Consider the following 22586-nt stretch of genomic DNA (forward strand, 5'->3'; position numbering starts at 1 on the left):
TTGGAGGTGGTTCCGATCATCTCCGCTTTGTTTGACTGCCCTCAGGATATGGACCACAAGTTTGTTCAAATAAGGAAGACACATCAGGCATTTTCCCATTCTTGTGACAGCAGAGGTGGCAGAAGGCAACCCCACCCCTGTCACACATTACAGCTTGATGTGTATAATGTTGTGTGATGTTCTGATGCTAGACTCTAAGTCCTCATGCAAGTACAACTGCAGCAGCTGGGACTCTGCCTCTCATTCAAAGTTATTTTGCAAAGGGTGTGTGTGGGGGGGGGGGTGGCATGGAAAATGAATCTTCCATAGGATGTCATTCTGATTTACCCTCTGGGAGCTCTTAGCGTAGCCCCAAAATATGAGTAGTGAGACAGAGGATGTCAGTGGTTCTAAAGCAGGTGGACTTGTGAGGGGATAGAAAAAGAACTCAAGAGGTTCCTCGGTTAAGAGCATCCCCTGCTTGCAGAGAGACCCAGACTCTGGTCTTAGCTTCCAAAAGGTAACTAACAATCCCCTGAAATTTCAGTTCCAGGAAATGTGGTGCCCTCTACTGGACTCCTTGGGTACTGCATGCACATGGTACATAGACATTTATGCAGGCAAACATTCATGCACATAAAATGAAGTAAATAAGTCTTTTTATTTTTTTTGTAAGATTACATGTCCTTATTTAAAGCACTTACTGAGCACCAGTTACAGGCCAGGACTCCCACTAGGGCAAGCAGGAGAGTTGAAGAAAAAAATATAACAAACCTGCTCTTTGAAACTTCTAGAATGGTGAGAAAAAAAATAGAGACAAATAGTGGAATACTGAGAATTTTAATTAACAAGCAGTTCTGTAAGAAGAAAAAGGAGAGAAGAGGCGTGGGCATGCAGGGACAGGAGCTGGGTTGCCATTTCAGGGTCAGGGGCTCCAGAAAGCCTGTGTGAATTAAGACACACACACACACACACACACACACACACACACACACACACACCGGAAGTCAGGGAGAAAGACAAGCAAATGCCTGAGGGAACAGTGCTCCAGGCAGAGGGAAAACCATGCACAGAGTGACTCGAGGGTGCATTGGTATGTTTGAAATGCAGTGAACAGGAGACATTGGCCCCATCAGAGTGAAGAAGTTGGGGGCAACTGTAAGAAGAGCCAACATTACAACCTTGTCTGTCATAATGAGGCCAGGATGTCTCAACTCCGTGTGACATTGAAGGGTCAGAAGACTGGCAGGGTCTGAGGAAACACAATCAGTTGGCTCCCTCAGGAGACTGTGGCAGTCCTGGGGGAAGGGGCCATGGAACAAGGCCAGGCCTCACGAAGAAGCTGCTCTAAGGAGCCAGGCACACTGGAGGAGGCTTGTCATGGGGGACTGGCAATGTGGGCGGCAAGGACACGACCTGATTCCAGAACCAATGTGATTTACTAATCAGTTTCATATGAGGCATGAGAAATGGAGAGGGATGAACAACACCCCAACAACACCCCACCTCCACAACTCCCCAACTCCCCACCGCACTTGGCTTGAGGAGAAGGTTCCCTGTAACCGGAGGAAGAACAGGCTTGGTGGAACCACAGGAACTGGGCTAGACATGGTGACATCTCTGAAGAGGCACCAGGATAAACAGATGCATGGTGCTGATGTCCAGGAGAAGGCCTGGTCAGACAGACACTCCCCAGGGTCAGGATGTGGAATCCATTTAAAGCTAGGAGACCACTGTGGGCCCTGGCAGTGGGTGAGGATAGAGAAGAGACAAGTTTCAGGACCTCCAAGATTTAAAGATGAAGAGGAACCGCCAATGTATAAAGAGAGTAGCCACATGGTAGAGTCCACCCAGTACTGATGGACCCAAAAATTGTCTCTACAGGAAAAAAAGTTTGTTTCCCCCAAACGTGTACAATGATGCAAAAGCCACATTTTTCCAACAAGAACTAGACCTTAGGCTCTGAGTTTGCCTCTTCCCAGGTACACACCATGAAGTCTGAGTCCCTTTAGAGATCCTGCTCATTGTGGCCAGAACAGCACCCAGAGGACCTTGGATCACCATGTCTATCTAGACTACTCGGTAGGTCAGGAATATAAATGCACTTTTGACCCATGGTCCTTCCGGTCTGTGGAAGAGTTTATCAGGACAAGACTCCATTGTAAGCTAGGAGCCTCTGCAGAAGGAGGGTAGAAGGCACATCAGAGAAGAGGGAGGGTACCAAGCTGGGCCAAACATTGACTAAATGGTCAAGTGGGGTTAGGACAGATGTTCTCCTTTGAGTGTAGTGGGGAGGAAGCCCCATGACCTTGAACTTAGTAGTTAGAAAATCTGTTATCTTCCAATGGTATCAGAGTGTGCCAGAGTCAAAGGTAGAAGAGACCATAGAAAGGGATGGAGCAGTGGACTTAGAGACCTTAGGGATATTCGGCATAAAGATCAGTGGTGATGACAGGGAACTCATAGCTGTCATCTGCTCAAACACATTACGTATTTCAAATGAGGGGGGAGGACCATAAAGGAGATAGGCAGTGTCCAACACCAAACAAAGCCAGAAAGGTGTATGTGGGGGGAAGGGAAAGGCAGGGAGTTTAGGGGATAGTAATAGGCTGATGGGAAGGTAGCTGGGATGAGAAATCCAGTATCCTATCACCATTAGATGAAACCCAGACACTGGGCAGAAGAGCTCAAATATTTGGCTGAAGGAAAGCATCACTTTCTATGCCCACAGGAAGATGGGAGAGTAGATAGTAGAGAGATAGTAGAGAACCCTGCTATTTATTAGGATGTACTGTAGGAGAGGGCATCCAGGAGCAAGGTGGGGAAAAATCAGCGAGCCATGTGTAGGAATCTCGAGCCTCATTAACAGTGGAGAGTGAGGAAAGGGTACACTCCCTGATCATGAGTCAAGCAACAAGAGCTTGAGGGCACAACATTTAAGATGCAGTTTCTAATCAAAGGGCTGACAGTACTGTAGCCCTAGAGTGGGAACATGCTCTGCTCTGAGCCCACATTCAGTCCTGACCCCAGGCTGGCCCATGAGGTGTCAGAAAAGAGAGACTACTGGAGGAGTTGACTGCACCCAACCATGTGACTTCAAGACTTGTCTTCACTTACAAGGAAAAATGGTGCCTCGCTGGGCAGGTATGCACCTTGGAGAGGAAGGCTACTTAAAAGGCAGAGGCCAGCATTGGAGAAAGCATCTGAGTCCACCTCATGGCTAGGGGATGGCATAAAGGAAGACCATAAAGCATGCTACAGACCTCTCTGTACTGGCTGGTTTTGTGTCAACTTGACACAAGCTGGAGTTATCACAGAGAAAGGAGCTTCAGTTGAGGAGAGGCCTCCATGAGATCCAGCTGTAAGGCATTTTCTCAATTAGTGATCAAGAGGGGAAAGGCCCCTTGTGGGTGGGACCATCCCTGGGCTGGTAGTCTTGGGTTCTATAAGAGAGCAGGCTGAACAAGCCAGGGGAAGCAAGCCAGTAAGGAACATCCCTCCATGGCTTCTGCATCAGCTCCTGCTTCCTGACCTGCTTGAGTTTCAGTCCTGAATTCCTTAAGTGATGAACAGCAATTTGGAAATACAAGCTGAATAAACCCTTTCCTCCCCAACTTGTTTATTGGTCATGATGTTTGTGCAGGGATAGAAACCCTGACTAAGACACTCTCTACCTTACATATCCCTGTCTGACCTTACTGTGATCACAGAAGGCCCTTTATGGAGGGAAAGTTGAAGACCCACAGAGGTGCACTAGTCATGCCCAAAGCCACATCACTGCTTTCAGAAGATCCAGGAAAGACAGACAGGTCTCCACCTGGACCAACAGGAGTTAGATGAGCCCCAGCCTGGAGAGCATTAGGGTCGCTTTTTATGGCACATGAAATCTCTAGGTTGGTTCCCTTACCATTCTCAATGTTTCTTTCCCTTATGGCCCTTCCAGAAAGGGTTGTTGATGTTCCTCACATCATTTGGAGTTTTCTCACCTCTACATGTCTTCCAACTCCCCCATTATCAAAGGAAGGTTTTCCTCCAAAGATTGCCAGAAAGGATGCTTTGCAAACAGATTTGAGCTTCCTCGCTGTCCTGGGAATGTGCTCAGCCCGGGATATGGAGGTCCCTGAAGCGTGGGCTCTTTGTTTTTCTGAGATGGTTGCTACCTTCATTACTGTCTGCACAGGGCATTTTGACAAGGTTAGGCTCCAGCACACTGCTTTGTGGATCTTTTCTACTTAGATTCTTTCAGAGACTTATTACATGTCAGCTCAGGGCCACGAAGCTGGGACTGTGGGACAAAGAGGCACGTGGGTAATTTAACTTTTTGGTATTCAAACAAGAACACAAAAGTCCCCAGGGAAGCAGCTGGGGCTGAACCCGTGCCAGACACTAATTGTCTCCCTGGCAGTGGCAAGCAGCCCCATGCAGATAAACAGGCCCAGAGCCTTCAGGGACACAGACCCCCTTAAAAACATCGATATGGAATCTCCCAGGAAAACGCACATATATGGGAACTTTGAAATGTAATTTCTGAATACTAAGAACTCCCTGTACTTTGCATAACAAGCCCCAACTTAGGGTTCTATTGCTGTGAAGAGACACTGTGACCAGGGCAACTCTTATAAGGACAACATTTAACTGGGGCTGGCTTACATTTTCAGAGGTCCAGACCATTATCATCATGGCAGGAAGCATGGCAGCATCCAGGCAGGCATGGGGTTGAAAGAGCCAAGAGTTCTACATCTTAGTTGGAAGGCAGCCAGGAGACTTTGTCACAATGGCCAGACTTGAGCATGTATAAAAGACCTCAGAGTCCCACCTCCTCAGTGACATACTTCCTCTAACAAGGCTTCTCCAATAAGGCCACACCTTCTAATAGTGCCACTTCCCATGGGCCAAGCATATTCAAACCACCACAAGCCCTTAAAGGTTATTACTTGTAAACAAATTCAAGAGTGTGGAAGGAAAGTAGGGCTTTGGGGTTTGACTCAGTTGGTAAGTGCTTGGCTGTGAAAGCCAGAGGATCTATGCTTGGATCCTGAGAATCCACAGAAAAAGCCGGGCATCAGAGCTGTGCTAGCTAGATTCATGTCAACTGGACACAAGCTAGAGTCAAGGGAAATTCAATTAATAAAATTCTTTATACCCTCAGTGAGGTGTAGTTACCAGGTCTCATCAAAAAGCCCTCTCTTTACAGCAAATGCAGACCATCACAGAAAACCACACTTGGACAGTGCAGGGATCATGGATTGTTGGGAACACAATATCAATGGACATGTTAATACAGAAGCAGGAAAATTTCACAAATTCCCATCTCTAGACAAAGAACTATTGGCAGCCAATGACAACAGAGAAGACAAATAGCTTCTCCCAGAGACGAGATCCCTTATTGGTTGTTCAATGCAGTGTTCAGGATTGAAACCATGTACATGCCACTAGCAAAAACAAACTCAGCAGGACATGTGTGTGTATTTGCACACACATATATACATGTGTGCACATATATAACATATAATAAAAGAAAAGAGGCTATCAACTTAAGAGTGGGGGCCTGGGAGGGGATCAGGGGAGAATAGCAGGGAGGAGCTGGAGGAAGAAAGGGAAGAGGTCATTGATGTTATGCTATCTCAACTAAAATATGTTTTAAAAAGTCAAAGTTGGAAGAAGGTGAGTAAGTAGGGGTGTATCTTGGAGGATTAGAAGGAGTAGGGGGTGAGTATGACCCGAGTACAATGTATACGTGTATAAAATTCCTAATGAGTTAATTAAAATATTATACCAAAAACAAATTAAAGAAAATGAAATCTGAAGAGAAGAGAAATAGAAAATGTCTCCTCCAGACTGGCCCATGGGCAAGCCTATAGGCACTTCCTGTATTGATGATTGGTGTGGGAGGGCACAGACCACTGTGCTTGGTGACAGCCCTGGGCAGGTGTTCCTGAGGTACATATGAAAGCCTACTGAGCTAGCCAAGGAAGAGCAAACCAATAAGCACCATTCCCTCAAGGTATTGACCAGTCCCTGCATTGAGTTCCCTCAGGGATGGACAGGGTTGGGATGTGTGAGCCAAATAAACCCTTTCCTCTTCAAGTTGATTTTGGTTATAATGTTTATCCCAGCAACAGAAAGGTAACCAAAGCAACAGTGTAGCCTGGAATCCTGGAACTGTTGAAGTAGAGACAAGAGGATGATTCCTTGAGGCTTAGTTGCAAACTCAGTTTCATTGCATTGATGAGCTACAGGGGTCAGTGAGAGACCCCGTCTCCAAAAAAAAAAAAAAAAAAAAAAAAAAAGTGTAGAGTGATTGAGTAAGACACCTGGTGTTGATCTCTAACTTACACATGCACACACGCACACACACAGAGACACAGAGAGACAGACACAGAGATGGTGAGAAACAGAAACGGGGGAGACAGAAACAGTAAGAGAGGGTTAAACTCTCCCCTTGCAACTGACCCAGCATCAACTGCCTTCTCTTGGAGCCCATCCCTGCCTCCTGCAAAGAAGATTTTGACAGCAGCCTGAACCTCAGCATCTCCCACCCCACCTACCCCCTCTTCCTCCCTAAAGGAAAGCTCCCCCAGCCTCATCATGCCTGGCTCCAATACTCAGCCTGAACATCTGAACTCCAGATGATGGCCCTTTGCTGCAGGAGCATCCTTCTGTTCTTTGCATTTATAGATAATAAATAGCAACAGGAGTTATATATCTATTATACCTCAACAGAGCTGTTTTCAATGTATTTATCATATTGGCAGAGCTGGGCCGGTTGGAGAATAGGAGAGTGGGATGTAGGATAGAGTGGGAAGGAGGAAGCAGCTTTAGATAACCCTGGAACCTTGCTACCACCTCAGTGCCTTTGCACGAGATGCTTCCTCTTCCTGACCCACTCCTCCCTTGCAGAGACTGTGGCCGACTCTTTCACTCCCTGCAGCTATCCTCTGCGCAGCCTCTCAGAATCACTCCCTGCAGCTGACTGTGCTGAAATGGCCCTCTCTTCCCTTGGCCACATTTTCACCATTCCTCATGGCACATTCTAGATAGGATCTTTTTTGCTTACTATCTGTTTTCTCTATACTACATCTGCTAGAAAACTCAGACTCTGGGATGCAGGGGCTTATGTGTAGCATGGATATATGTAGCAATGTGTCCCAAATACTTGGTAAATGAATGAAAGAATAAGTCAGCCATACATTCCTTCCTCTTCGCACATCTAGGGAGTTCTCCTCCGATGACTCCAAGGGACAGGCTTTTTCTTCCCAGTGATGCCTGCAATAAATAACTACTCTTGTGGAGGTCAGATAGAAGCATTTGCTGGCCACACCTCCCTCTGTATAACTATAGCCCCTAAACCAAGGTAAATTATCAGCTCGAAATTCCATGTGTGAACTTCTCTCCAAAACACCTCCACTCAGCCATGACTCAACATCCTGACTTCAGCTCCAATTAGAGCCCAAAGCAAGCAAAGGTAAGTCCAGTTCTCAGTACCCTGTTACAGGCTGAAAACATAGCTGTGGCCAGTTTCCTGTCTGGCTCACATACTATGTAATTACCATTTTAAAATGGCAACTTTAACTATATTGAGGCATAGCGACAACAGACAACTCAAGGGCAGTGTTTGCTTCTTTTAACATATTGTTATGATGGAGGGGAGATATGCAACAGCAGCAGCAGAATTCTACTTTGGATGGAGCCAAATAGGCTGTGATATTCCCTACCAAGAGCAATGGTTGTTGATCTGTGAGTGGCAGGACCTGTGAGACATTCAGAGCTCTGTTCTTTTAAGATGTCCCATAAGCAATGTGAGCTCCAAGTACAATCTACATTCTAAGGACCCATGCTTGCCTTCCATTTAAGTACATCCCTGTTCTGACTTCATGTCTATAACGGTGAACACATATCTTGGGAAAAAAGCAATTTAGAGAAGAAGTGGTTTATTTGCGTTTCAGCTCCAGATTAGACTTTATTATTGAGTGGAAGGCAAGGCAAGGATTCAAGTAGCTAAGCACATCACAGCTCAGTCAGGAGCAGAGAAAAAAATAAGTGCATGCTTGCCTGCTGCTTGTTGGTTTGCTGTCACGTAGCTTTCACTACTCTTATGTAGCTTGGGAATCCCTGTTTAGGGAATAATGCCACCCACAGTGGAGTGGGTCTTCCTACATCAATTATCAAGACAATTCCCACAGATATGCCCCAGGCCAACCTGATAGAGACAACCCTTCATTGAAATGCTAAGTGATTCTAGGCTGTGGCAAGTTGACAGTTAAAACTAACCATCATAGTCCTCCCGAGTACTTGGGCTCAAGTGATAACTACATATGATGTGTTTTTCTGTGTTATGTAAAGAGATTCTGCGTAGGAGTCTTTGGTTTAATCAATTAAATGCAGAATAACAGTTCCTTAGTCTTTAGTCTTTGGGGAACACATATGTTTCAGGTGAGACATTTCTCATCAGTGGCTTACAAAGACATACTACATACCTGCTGTGGAGATCACCTCCCACACAGCTCCATCTGTTGGCCTTTTGCTTGGATAGGAAGGTGTCCTGGGACTCTGAAGCCCAGGAACCACGCAGCTCTGAGGGGGGATAGTGTCCCAAGGGATGGGCATCCTGAGACAAAGGAGCCCAGGGACCACATAGCTCTAAGAGGAAGCCTCCCCAGCAGAGAGAGGTGTTGCAGCTCCCTGGGAAGAGTATCCCCTGCTGAGCTGAGGAACTCAGGAGCCACAGCTCAGCTCCTTCTTTTTGCTTCTCGTCTTCTCTACATCACTTTCTGTCTTCTCTCAGTGAGTCATACCACACAGCTAATCTCATGAAATAGATTTATTGAAGGGTTCAGGGTGTGGAGAGAGAATCCAGGAGTTGCTGCCTATACTCACTGGAGGGAGCAGACAGCAGGGAATGGGACAAAGGGCAGTGCTTATATAGGGGTTCTTGCAGGGGTTGGGGGGAGTTGGGGTGGTGGTGGAACTTTCTAGGGTGAAGCTTTCCAGGGTGAGGACTGGTGGGATTTTAAATCATGAACTTGGGGAAACTCAGAGATTGGTGGGATTTCCTGCTCCAACATTGGTGGGCTTTCATGCTCAGAGAATGGTAAGTTTCTGTGGAAAATTCAGGGCTTGGTGGCTTTTGTTCAGATTTTTTACTTAAAATTAGCATAATCTGGGAGGGTCCTGATGAGGGGCTGGAGATGACCTTGTGACAGTTATAGAGGCTGGAAACCACCAGTTATGACAGAGAGGTATGGAGGAGGGGTCTGGGGCTGGTACTCCTCAGGCTGGGGGCGGCCACTTTCCTGCCCTGAGAGTTTACAAAGTTTACAAAGTATACAAAAGTTTACAAAGTTTACAAAAGGAGTCCAGGGCAGGGGAAGCCTTTCCTGCCACTTGAGTGGGGCGAATATCCAACATCATTTATCTCCCAGTTAAACCCCACCATGAGCTGAAGCAAACATTGTGGGGCAAGTCTCTAATCTCAGCAATTGGCAGGCTGAGGCAGGGAAACTGAATTCAAGGTCCAGACTAGACTACACAGAGACTTTGTTTCAAACAGACAAACAAACAAACAAAAAGCTTCCTGCCTGAATTTTGGAAGGCAAAGGCATTCAACCCACAATGAGAGGTTTCACGGTTTAATAGAGATGGGTCAGGTAGCATGGAGAGTATCACAAGAACTTAAAACTTGGTCCTAAGCAGCATGAATTCCACTCACTAACGATGATTCCCTAAGGAGGTTAAGAAGAGCCATCTGGCTCTATTGCTTGGAAAGAAACCCGAGGAAGGTACCTGGCCACCCAGAGGAACAAGGAACAGGGAACTGGGTGCATTCTCTCTGGCTTTGTTGTTGTTGTTGCTGCTTTTGGGTTTTGCTCCTTTTAATTACTAGCCAAGTGAATAAAAAGAGGAGAGAGAGCCTGGAATTCTGGCATTGCTGAGATTCTGCGACACTGCACAGCTCAGCTCCAGGGGTGGCCTCTAAGCACACTGTCATTGTTCCCATCTCTTCCACTGCTCTGGTGCCTTCTACAAAACACGGGGGACTCTGCCCAGGAGAGGAGCCAAGCCTGCAGGAGCAGGTCTTGTTCCAGGGTTCCCTAATTTGGGTCTTTTCCAGGAGGAATCCAGTGCTTTGTGCAATTGGGCCTTTAATAATTATTCAAAGTTGATGGCGATTTTTGTGCATTCGCCAAGGTCATTGAACCCTAATGCACTTGGGATCCCTCGGCTTTAAGCGATCACTCATTCACAGCTAGGCGTAGTCGGAGCATGAAGATGCTGTTTCTCTCTGCCTGTTCTGGTTTGCTGAAGTATTTCTGTTAATAATTTTTAAGTAATGTATTCTTAAGGAACTGGATTTATGGGGGGATCAAAACAGAGTCATTCGTGTCAGCACTAAGGAAAAATAAACACAGAGGCAGATCCTGGATGGCGGCTCTTACACATGGCTGCCTGGGAGTAACAACCGCACAGACTCTGCCAGAAGCCCAGTCCTGTTCATTGATCAGCACAGCCTCACACACAGGCCCCTCCACTGGGGCATTTGCGTAAGAACTGTCTGAGGCCCCTCAGGCTGACATCACCTTGTTATTAAGGCTTGCAGCCAAGGACTGTGGTCTCAGGACGGCTTACGTGAGCCTCCTTGGTTCAGCCTCCGAGTGTCTATTTGCCCATAGTGGAGCTGCCATGTGCCTTGCCATTGCAGAACTGAAGTGTCTCATCACAGATCTTCTCCTGACAGAAAGTCAGCATTACAGCACGTTAGGCTAGTGGTTCTCAACCGGTGAGTTGCAGCCCCTTGGGTTGAACGACCCTTTCATGGGGGTTGCCTAAGACCATCAGAAAACAGATATTTACATTATAATGCATAACAGTAGCAAAATTGCAGTGATGAAGTAGCAATGAAAACAATTGTATGGTTGGAGGTCACCACAGCATGAGGAACTGTATTAAAGGGTCGCAGCACTAGGAAGGTTGAGGACCCATGTTTTAGAACACCACTGTGCATCTCTCTTTGGCAGATTCTGATGCCCTGATTTTAAGATGTGCACACAAGGTTTCATACGTGTGCTTTGTCCCCCATGCAAGCTCAGGATGGCACTCACCCAAAGCTGTACCCTGACTGAGCCATGCTCTGAGGAAGAGGCAGTCTGCCGATCTGTGGAAGCTCTACTGAGTCAGTTTACTGAGTCTTTACTTCACGGGGCCCACATCACCAAATCCCAGCAGCTGCTTGCCAGAGTGGGAGGCTGTGTTGACTGACTGACTGTGTCTGGTAGACACCACATCCCTAAGAGTTTAGTAGCCCTATTTCCATTCTGCAGATGGGAAAATCAAGGGTTAGAGTGCTTAAATAAGGCATCCAGAACTACATGACTGGTTTAAAAAAAAAAGCCAGGATGAAGATTCCTCCTAGTCTGAATATAAAGCCAAGCACTGAATACCACACAGTTCCAAGACTCCCTTCAGATCCCAACCCCTGCTATTCAGATATCTCACAGAGAGTGGCCTGGTATGTGTATGGAACCTAGGTATATCTTCCTATTTTGAAATCTTCCCAAGATTGTCCCTAATGCCCAGTGCAATGTGAATGCTGTGCGCAGTTCTTTAGACTATTTTGCTATCTTGGCCTGGAGTTGGTTGACTTTACAAAGACAGGGAACACAGCTATGGAGGGCTGATCACATGGACCTAGTTTTGCTCTTTCAGCTACTGGGAACCGGCCGAGCAAACCATTAGGAACGGAGCAGAGCCTCTGTATTGAGCTCACACTTTTCACTGGATCATCAGAGGGCTCTCAAGGCTGCAAAGCTGATTGTCACAGTCCCCTAGACACTGACTGGGGTACTCACTGGAGTACAGCGACCCCTCCTCTCAGCGGGGCATTGGCCTCCTTTGAAGGTACTTAAGAAACCTGAGAAAGAAATTGGAGAACCCCCCATCCCCTAACATTGAACCTAGGGCTGCCTGATCACCTGTCTCGTGACTTTCCTGGAGAGACATAAACATGTCTATACATCTCCCATAGAACACGGGACACAGACCAGAACAAGGATTCCAACAAGTCTATCTGGTGAAGCAACGGATGGCTGCGATTCCTTACAGGCGCATGAGTGACTTTGGAAGCTGCCCCACTGAAAAGTTTGTTCTCGCCCACCCAGGGTGAGTGATGACTCACAAAACTGTGTCTTTGGAGTTCCGTGTGCAGGTTGCAGGCAGCTCCACCAAAGAGTCTTTTCTCACCCAGCAGTTGCTTACTGCCTATATAATGCTGGGAAGGGTCTTCATGCGTCTGTAGCCTTCTTGTGAATTCCATGTACCTCTCCTTTCCCCTCCAGTGATTCGGCAGAAAGTGGCTACACAACACCCTCACAATTCTAATTTTTGAATGCGTTCTGAGCTCTAGGGCCTCCTTGGTAATTTACCATGGAAAAAGACAAAGCAAAACAAAATGGCTGGCCTGCAGGAATGATATCCTTCCTCTATGGCTTGTTCTGTGGCCTCAGGGTGGGGCTGAGGTGATATTTCCACTCCCACTCTCATCATATCTTTGGGAGTCTCTCTTTCAGTCCACAGCAATCACCAAACACCATGTAAGGGACTCCAGGTACATACCTTCCCTGGCATCAAAGAACCCAGCAGAGATGCCCTCTACCCAGGGCTCAGACTCTGGTGTGATTCCGATTCAGCAGGGCTGTGACACAGGTTAGGCAATTGGTGATTGACAGCTTAGCTGAGCTTTGAAGCCAGCATGTTTGGCCAGGTGAAAAGTTACTCACTCTAGGCTCCCAAAGCACTTCCTTTTAAGTCTACCCAAGGGAAGCCCTGCGCTAGGACACCTACTGCCGCCATCTGTATGGTTGTGGTTCTACGTGCTTCTCCCTCTATTTTGGTGAGAGAGGAAGAATCAAACAGGTTTTGGAGCACACAGATGGAGAACAATAGTGTGTCAAAGGGAGCAGTGTTATGTGGAAGTTTTGTAGGCATGTCTCTCTTGGGGGGGGGGTTATGTTGAGGAAACTTTATGAAAACAATGAGCCTTTTTTCATTAATGGATAAGAAATTTCCTCAGATAGGTAATCTTTACCTTAGCTTAGACATGATGCGAAACACACACAATCAGAACTTGGTGTGATGTCTCATTGTGTACCAATTTTATGCACCCGTGTGCCAAATTAATTTCAAGATACATTTAAAAATAATATGAGAAACTGATACATGGTCATCATAGCTTAAGAGGTTTCAACAGAATGGAGAAAGAACAAAGACTTTCTGAGGCTGCTGTGTCGGTATTAGAGCTTTGTTTCTTTGTTATCAACAGTCTCATACAGTGTGATCACACACACCCTTCCTTGCCCACCTCCTCTCCCTCTTTTGCTTCCCAGCCAGTCCCCATCATTGAAGAGAGAGATACCCCAACGAAGAGCAACCATCAATAGGCAATAGTCAATAGCTCACCGGAAAGGGTGAGGCCTCGTGGTACCTACAGGAAGTTGGAGGACCCAATCTTAGGCAGATATCCATTGCCGCTTTGTGCTCATGGTTGGAATGTTCGTGTCATATCCAGATGGCAGAATTTCATGGCATTCCCTCCTCTCTTGCTCTTGTATTCCTTCTGCTCCTCTTCCTGACATTGCCTAGGCCTTGAGGGAGAGTGACATAGAAATCCAGTTAGGACTGGGCACTTAGAATCACTATTCTCAACCAGATGAGTCTGCATTTGCCAACATCTTCTATGAAAAGCTGCCTCTGAACCAGCCTGAGAGGTGCACTTATCTATGAGTAAAGACATATATATTTAGATGGTATTTTCCATCTAGGGAAATCATGGTATCAGGTTCCTTTTTGAGCCCATGACCTCTCCGGCCTAGGCCTTCTGACCCAGTTTACTAAACTGTGGTGGTTTGAATGAGGACAGCCCTCATAGGCTAATTTACTTGATAGAACTGTTTGGGAAGGATTAGGAGGTGTGGCCTTGTTGGAGGAGGTGTGTCAGTGTGTCTGAGGTTTCAAGGTCCTATTCCTAGTTAGTTCCTCCCCACCTCACCTTATGCTTGGGGTTCAAACCTAAACTCTTAGTTACTACTCCAGTAATATGCCTGCTTGCCTACTACCATGATGGCCATGGACTCACTCTTGGAAAGTGTACACAAGACTCCAACTAAGCACTTTCTTTTACGAGTTGCTTGGGTTATGGTGCCTCTCCACAGCCATAGAAAAGTAACTGGGACAAGAACTAATGGCAAGTTTGCACAGAGCATGCAGGCCTGGTGACGCTTCATGTTTGTGGAGCAGATAGCTGTGCTCAACCCAGCACTCCTACCTCAGATCCCTGAGGCTGCCCTTCCTGGCCAGACTTTCCACCTGGGACCTCAGGAGAAAGTGCTCCAACTAGAACCTTATCCATACAAAGTTCTCTTCGTTCCCCACCCACTTCTGCTTTAGAGCCCTTGTTCTTATGGACGTGGGTAGTATCTTATCCAGACACAGCCACAAAGGTCAATCTTTTGAAGTCACCGTAGCTCTTTCCAGGTACTGAGGGAGGCCCCCTTTGGCTCTGGTCCTGCAGGCCCATCCCTGCTGCTGTGGGTCTGGTCTGGAGCACCCAGATTAGAGGATGGGGTCTCAGTGGGGCCCAGTGGAGCCACTCGGAAAACTCCAGCATTTCTCAGGCAGGAAGAACAGCCAGAGTATGGATAAAGTCTTGCCACGTAACACTTTTATACTCAACACCAGACCCTAACTTCCCGATAGGAGTCACTTAGATTAAGTGACTTACCTGTCATGTTCTGCTCTCTGAAGGTGACCTGACCATCTTGTTACATCCTAAGAGAGGTTTAAAGCTTCATATTATTTTGGACTTATTAAATTAAACACTTATAGAAAGCCCCTCTGGGGTCATTTGAATAAGAATAGCCCCACAGGCCCATAGGGGAGTGGCACAGTTAGGAGTTGTGGCCTTGTGGGAATGGGTGTGTTACAGAAGGTGGCCTTTGGAACTCAAGCCAGGCCCAGTGTCACTCCCTCTTCCTGCTGCCTGCTGATCCAGTTGTAGGACTCTCAGCTCCTCTCCTGCACCAGTCTGCCTGCACACCATGCTTTCCACCATGATGATAATGAACTAAACCTCTGAATTGTGAGCCAGCACCAATTAAATACTTTCTTTTATAAGAGTCATGATGTCTATTCACGGCAATGAAATTCTTAGACACCATCTTTAAAAAAAATAACATTAAATTCTGTGGTTAAGAGTTACAAGTTTGTTGTTGTTGTTGCGATGGACACCTACTTCCTTTGGAATCATAGAACCTCATGAAAAATGTTATTTTTCAGCTTTGGAACACCATGAGGGTTCTGCTCTTTCAACTTACTTGACTCTTTTTTTTTTTTTTTTTTTTTTACTTTAAAGAAGATAATCCTCTAAATTCCTACATCTGGCTAATTCTTTCATCTCAAAGTTACTTAGATACAAACTTGCACAAAACTAGCTCTAAACCCCACTTCCTCATGAAGGCTGTGCATTTATGATGGTAATACAAATTTTCTTTCTGACCTTAAAATGAATGCAATCCAGGCCAGTATCTGTTGGATATGACAGATGGCATTATTTTCCCAAAATGAAATTGCTAGTTCTGACTTTAGACATAGAGAGCGTGTTGGCGGCTGTTCGTTACTTGACATTGACCCAAATACATTTCCTCATGAACTTGATGGACTGTTGTCTGCGTTGCTGTTTTTACCAGTGTCATTATTTGCCCCCTTTTTTTTGTTGCTGTTTTTTACGAATTCCCCAAGTTATTTTTAACTGCCAATCCATTATGATGACAGGCGAACCATATTTAAAATGTGTTCCAAATGCAATAACGAAAAATAAAAGTATGCCATTTAGCGAGAATGTATCTTGGACCTATCTCCTGCTACATTTCCTGCTAACCGACTCCTGCAATTGGTTATATGTGATGTCTGTGAGGTTGGGAGCCAGCAGACGCTTTCTTTGGAGAGGGAGGCCTAGGCTGACAGCTGAGCCACTTGGTCCTCTTGCCCCCCAGCCCTGAGGCACTGGAAGTTCCTTTATGCTGGGTTCCTTAGAAGTTGTATCATCTGAACAAATGATCATTTCATTTGACCTTGAGTTAACATGAGATAGGCCTCTGTTTTCAGGAAAGTGAGTAAAAATGTTGAGTCTTCTCGACTCTTTGAAATTAATCTTTAATCACTGAGTGGCCCAGCAAGGACTTCTAGCCTGCAATGGCATTTTATAAATAACTACAGCTAAAGAGACATCTCCTCATGGCTGGTTAAACAGTTCACTTTGAGCCAAGGACAGACAAGGGTCCTGCCATCGTGACAGGTGACATCAGACTATTTTTCCAGGTCACAGGGCACTGACAAAGTGTGAGGCATAGATATAAGCCCGGAAACACAGCCAAGTGCTTTCCCAGGTAATCCAAGGGTGTGTGTGCTAACTGTGAAAAATGATCATCCAAACAGGAAAAAATGCAAAATATTCATGGAGGATTTGCATGGATGGATATAGAATCACCAAAAAAGTAACTTGTTAAGCTAATTAACACACCCTTCCTCATCCTGAATTGGCCTCAGGGGACACTCTGCCTGTCTTCACATAGTGGTCTCCTCTGTGTCCACAGTCTTCCCTTCCCACAGCATCACCTGTTTCCCTGGGCAAGGACACATCTTTCTCTATTATGACTTCATCTTAACTTGAGGACATCTGCAAAGATCCTATTTCTAAATAAGGTCACTATCTTAGTGTGTTGGTACCATTAGAACAAAAACACCCTGAGACCGGATAGTTCATACAATTCAAAGACTTATTTCCTAAAGGTCTGGGCCCCAGAAAATCTAAAGCCAAGGAGCCGGCAGGACCGGTGTACACAAGGACCTCTCGAAACTGCCACTCTGTAGCTGATGGCATAGCAGAAGGTATGGAGAAGGTGAGGGGCCAAAGCCCCCCGTGGAATGACAGCTAAGCACAGAAACCCTGCAGCCCACAGCCCTGGCTTTGGTGCTTCCTAAGCCCTCAAGATGTGAGTCCTGTTGCCACAAACCCTGCCATGCAATAGACTACATCTCCTTTTAAAATTTTATTTCTGTGTGAGTGTGCATCTCCTTGGTACACTCCAAGGATGGGGTGCTCTTGGAGGCCAGAAAAGGGAATCAGGTCCCCTGGCACTGGAGTTACAACAGGTGGTTGAGCTAGGAATGGAACTTGGGTTCTCTGAAAGAGCAGCATGTGGCCCTAACTATTGCGCCATCTCTCTAGCACCAGACAACACCAACAAGAACACGAGTCAAAATAGACAGCTCATCCCACACGTGGCTTCTGATCAAATATTTTTCACAGCAACAAGAAAGCTATCAAAATGAGATAACGTGGTGGCCAAGCCCTCAGGACTTTGCAGCCCACGGACCTGGCTTTGATGGCGACTTCACTACTGAACACAAACCTGCTTTTCTTTAAGCGTCTGCTTTCTCATATATATACTAGAAATAATACCCCCCCATCCATGTTCTCCATGTCTGCATGCAGACATTTTTAAATTTTCAGACCCTAACTGATCAAGCACTTCCCTTCGGGAGTAGGGTAGTGCTTAGCTCTCAGTTCCAAGCAAGAACCCACCCCTGCAGTCTGAGGGTCCCACCACATCCCTGAGATCCTTCATCACATGCAGTCACTAGCAAGCTGGTGTGATAACTTTCAGTGTCCTTCTTCTTGATCTTCAAGGAGCCGCAGGATGCAGGAACATCTGTAGCCCCTACTCCAGATTGGAAGTGAATGTCCTATTGATTGAGTCCTGCCTGTTTGAGGACTCCCAGGCTACACAAACTCATTCTCAAAGCACATGTGTAGTCACAACCTAGGTGGGGAGGGCAGGGAGAACACAACCCAGAGATGTGGCCTTGGTTGACAAGAAAATGAGGTGACAAAGGGACAGATGTCAAACCCTTTGAATAATACACACACACACACCCCATGCTGATGTTCATGCTTAAAGGCTGTCTAGAGGCACGGGCAGGGGATCCCAGACAGAGGCGCTCATTCTCTGATCAATAGTCTCTCTTTACAAGTTAACCATTCATCTAATCGTGCCCTATAGTCACCTGCAATACAATTGCATTTCTTTTAAATATTGCCTTTACTAATGAAGGAGCCAGCTTGTGCCATTGTCTGTGTGGAGCTAGTGTGTACCCTACACTGGTTTAAGAGAGTACACTAATGCTCAGCAAGCTCTGACCCCTGGGCTGTCTCAGTCATGAACCTGCAGCTAGCCTGTTTCCATGGAGACTCAGTGCTTCCCAGCAGCAACCCTCAGTGGCACCGCAGATGTGGCTAGAGATGCCCCAGTGAGTGCACACCAATGCCACCCTCTCCTTTTATCTCCCAGCTCTGTGTGGTGAATCAGATAACAGTGACTTAAATATTTCTTCTCACCATTGTACCTCAGAACGCCATGGGGATGTTCCCATTCTCATACATGTACACAGCTGGGTTACAGTCTGATGACCTGATGGCTTTGACATTTGTCACTTGCCTTTTAACTTCCCTTTCTCGTACAAAATGCAGAAAACACAGTCTTTGCCAAGACAGCACCGCAACACACCCAAAGGGACTTCGTGACACTTACCTGCTTCAGTTTGCAAATCTGGGCATCCTCCATTCTTCCCTGTTAGCAGCAGAACTAAGAAAGGACACTTTCTTACACTAAAGAGGGATCTGTGATGCTAAGGATGTGATGCAGGAGTGAAGACAATACCAGCGAGCGAGTCCTTTCTCAAAAGGGAAGGGAGTGACATATACCTGGCTGTGGGCAGAAGCCTGGCCTCACCCTGCGTGCTGAGATTTGGTGTCTACACTATGACAAAGTCTCAAGATACCCAACAGTCACTTTCCTTTCCCTGGTGTGCCTTCACAGGACATGAAAGACAATCAGCTTTGACGGGAAAAGCTTTAAGCCCTATGCTAGCAACTGGCTTTTTAAAGAGAAACAATCAAAAAGATTTTTGACTCAGTATGCTTCTCCAAAGAAATTTGACAGTATGATGTTTAGACAGTCTTTCTTTCTTCCTTTCCGTCACCCCCTGCCCTTCAACACTCATTATTGGAATCTTGATTGTGAGAACCCAAGCAAGAAAGCATACATAGCCTGTGCAGTTCATATACAGAAAGCTCACAGCACAAGCCTGGAGAACTCTGGGAAGGGCATCTCCTTCCTGCAAGCTGTCACCGCGATCTGTCTCACTCATTCTTTCAATCACTGAACTCACATTAAAGGAAAAAAGAGAGTCCAGGTAGGGATGGGACCTCATGGCTGACCAGTCCTCATTCTCAGCTTCGTCTCTGCCCTGCCCACATTCACCAGGTCTGCACAGAGTTAAAGGGATGCATAGGGTGAAGAGGCAATGAGTTGAGGAAAATATTCATACTGACCAGGAAATCCTGTGGCTGCCAGCTCCATGTAAAAGTCTTAAAAGCACAAAGAGGAGCATTCAAACACGGCAAGCAGGGGCTGGAGAGATGGCTCAGCAGTTAAGATCACTGACTGCTCACCAGAGGTTCTGAGTTCAATTCCCAGCAGCCACATGGTGGCTCACAACCATCTGTAACGGGGATCTGATACTCTCTTCTGGTGTGTCTGAAGAGGGTGACTGTGTACTCATATACATAAATCTTAACCCTTTGGTTAACTACCACACTACCACACTGAGCAGGTGTGGTCCTCACCACCTACCCAAGTCATAACAACATAAGTGAGCTGGGCTTCATTTTCTCTCTGTTCTGTTTAGTCCGACACACTTCAGAGTTTCCTGAAAGGTCAGTGTATTTAAAGGTTCAATCAGAAAAAGACAAAAACAGAAACAAAAGACAAAAAAAAAAAAAAACAAAAAAAAAAAACAAAAAAAAAAAAACAAAAAAAAAACAAAAAAAAACATTGTTTCATTTCTCTGGTCATTTGTTCTGTGTAAAACAATACATGTTCAAAGATGTCAAATGATACCTATGTTGCTAAAGTTTGCCTCTAAAGTTAATGACTAGGGGCATTGCCTGCTATGGTTTGGTATGACAAGTCCTCCCAAAAGGCCATTCTGTTGGTCACTAGCAAGTAGTGCTGTTCGCCAATGAATTAATCTACTGTTGATTTTACGAGTGAATGGGCTATTCACAGATGGGTCCTATACGGATGAACTAAGCTGTGGTGTGCTTTTGAAGGGAATATCATCTCCACAGATAAACATTCTTCCTCCCTCCCCACCTTCTTCTCTCAGTCCTGTCTTGCAGTGAGCAGCTTTGTTCCACTTCATGTGCTCCCCCACCCCCACCTCCCACCCTATGATGTTCTGACTTCCCTCCAGCCCACAGCAATGGGACCAACCAAAGACTGAAACCTCAGAGTTCAGGGGGCAAAGCAAACCTTTCTGCCTTGAAGTTGTTTTCCTCATGCATTTTGTCACCTGAACAAAAGCGAGCACACTGGCCCATGCTAAAAATCTCTGTACTGGTTTGTGAAATCCATAATGAGATCTCTAAAAAAAAATCTTCTGAGGCAAACAAGCAGGTGGAGCCTGAGAGGGGCTGTTTGTGGGGAGGAGGAGGTGTGGTTCTAGGATTCCACAAAAGAATCATGGAATGGGTAAAGAAAGCTCCTCGAAAGAAATCAGGGAGGCTTTTACAAAAAGACATGCAGGTAAGCTAAGTGTAGACCTTCATCATAACTTTGATAACAAGATAATTCTCTAGAATATTCCACCCTTTGTAGAAGACTCTCCATTAAGAATCACACTCAAGTCAACCAATCTCCCAGGCAAGAAGTTCCAGGCATTACCAGAAGGCGGGGCCAGTGGGTGGAGGATGCTCAGTCACCCCGTGCCCAGCAAGAATGACAGCAAGCCCTAGGGTTTCATGTCCTGTAGGAAGACCGCCATGGAGACAGGTGGTGTTTGGTTTATACGAAATTGTCTTGCAAATGTTCCTGATATTCAGCTACATGTACAGGAAAGGACTGGGGCCTGTGACTATGACCAAAGCTAGGACAGCTCTGCTCATGTGGCCTGCCCCTGCCTTGTTCATGTTGACTGCTCCGCATGACACTGCCTGAAGTGCTCACCTATCTGTTAGGAGATAAAACGCCAACAAAAGCTGAAGACTTAAAATGTTATTTGAAAAGTTACAAAGTTACCTTTACCAAGATGTCTTGGGGAAGTTTAGAAAGCCTCTGTGATCAGCTCACTGACAGGCGTGCAATCACACTTGGGTCAGAGCAGGAGGGGAGGGAGAGAGATGGGAAAGAAAGAGACCTTCAGACTCTCAATTGAAAAGATGCTGTGGATATCAACATCTGGAAAGTAAATGCAGACATCCTGACAACTTAAAAACATGTTTGTTTTGTTGTCGCTGCTGCTGCTGTTGCTGCTGTTGTTACAGGGTGGGAGCCGATTTCCTGTTCATGTCCTGGCTGCCTTAACTCTTGCTAAATCCACACCCAGTGCTTCAGTTCCCTATGCCCTCTGAAGTCCCCTACCCACTGAAGTTAATCTTTACAAAGAAAGACTGTACCTGTGAGATTTCTGGTGGGGATGAGGACTCCTGGAGGCTTCTCCAGAGATGCTCTAATGAATAACTTTTCTGTCAGTTTTCTGGGCCCTAAGGCAACACCAGAGGCTGCAGTTAAAAGTAGTGGCTGTGTTAACCTTGAGGGTAAAGTTGCAACATAACCTCGCATTCAGAGTACTATGTGGTTGTTACTAGTTGTTTTTAGCCAAATTTACAGTAAGAAGTATGAACAAAAAGCAGAATGAAGGGGACTTGAAAATTCTGCAGCTTGCCCAGGAAAGGAACACCTGCATAGTTGGGACCATGGAAAGATTGACTGCCAAAGAGTCTAGCTCCATTAAAGCAAGCAAACAAACAAAACAACGAAAACATTACACGAGGGCAATAGCAAAGAGTTGAGCCTTATCCTCATACAAAGGACTTGAATTCACCTGCAAAAAGACCTCATAGCCTTGCCTGTAGATACCTGATCCTCCTTTCTGTCTTCAAGTCTGCCAACCACTGCCAAACTCAGAAAAAAACAAACAACTGCATCACTTTGTATATAACAAAAGATGTTAGTATACTGCACATGGCTGTCTCAAAGGGAAAAAAACAAACAAGTGCATCACTTTGTATATAACAAAAGATGTTAGTATACTGCACATGGCTGTCTCAAAGGACAGTTGCAGAATAGACAGCACAGAGAAAAAGATTTTTTTTTTTACAGATAAACATACACTTTGGTCAGTAACATACAAACACGTAGCATCACCAGGCGCTTTGTAATGCTTCAAAGCATTTTGCTTTTAGTTGTGTGTGTGTGTGTGTGAGAGAGAGAGAGAGAGAGAGAGAGAGAGAGAGAGAGAGAGAGAGAGAGAATGTACACACATGAATGCAGTGCTTGCAAAGGCTGGGGGAGGGCTTCTGGTACCCTGGTGCTGGAGTTACAGGTGGTCATGAGCCACTTGTACCAGGCACTAGGAACTGAACTCTGAGTCCTCTGTGAAAGTAAGTGCCCTTAACCACTGAGCCATCTCAGTGGACTGACTCTCCTCTCAAT

The 22586-nt window shown here is 45.9% G+C and overlaps 1 long non-coding RNA gene across 2 annotated transcripts in view; it reads right to left on the reverse strand.

Moving 5' to 3' along the window:
- Positions 1-22586, reverse strand: part of Gm41917 — a 34735-nt gene that overhangs the window by 8739 nt on the left and 3410 nt on the right. Inside the window, exons 1-2 of one of the 2 annotated variants that reach the window (XR_878397.3) lie at positions 18621-18668; positions 13461-13616 (exon numbers count right to left, since the gene is read on the reverse strand). This is a non-coding gene — a long non-coding RNA (predicted gene, 41917). Of the gene's footprint in view, positions 1-13460; positions 13617-18620; positions 18669-22586 lie in introns of those variants that run through there. The other variant, XR_878396.2, reaches the window with a different exon arrangement.

This window comes from Mus musculus, chromosome 1 (assembly GCF_000001635.26).
Source record: "Mus musculus strain C57BL/6J chromosome 1, GRCm38.p6 C57BL/6J".
Taxonomy (NCBI): domain Eukaryota; kingdom Metazoa; phylum Chordata; class Mammalia; order Rodentia; family Muridae; genus Mus; species Mus musculus.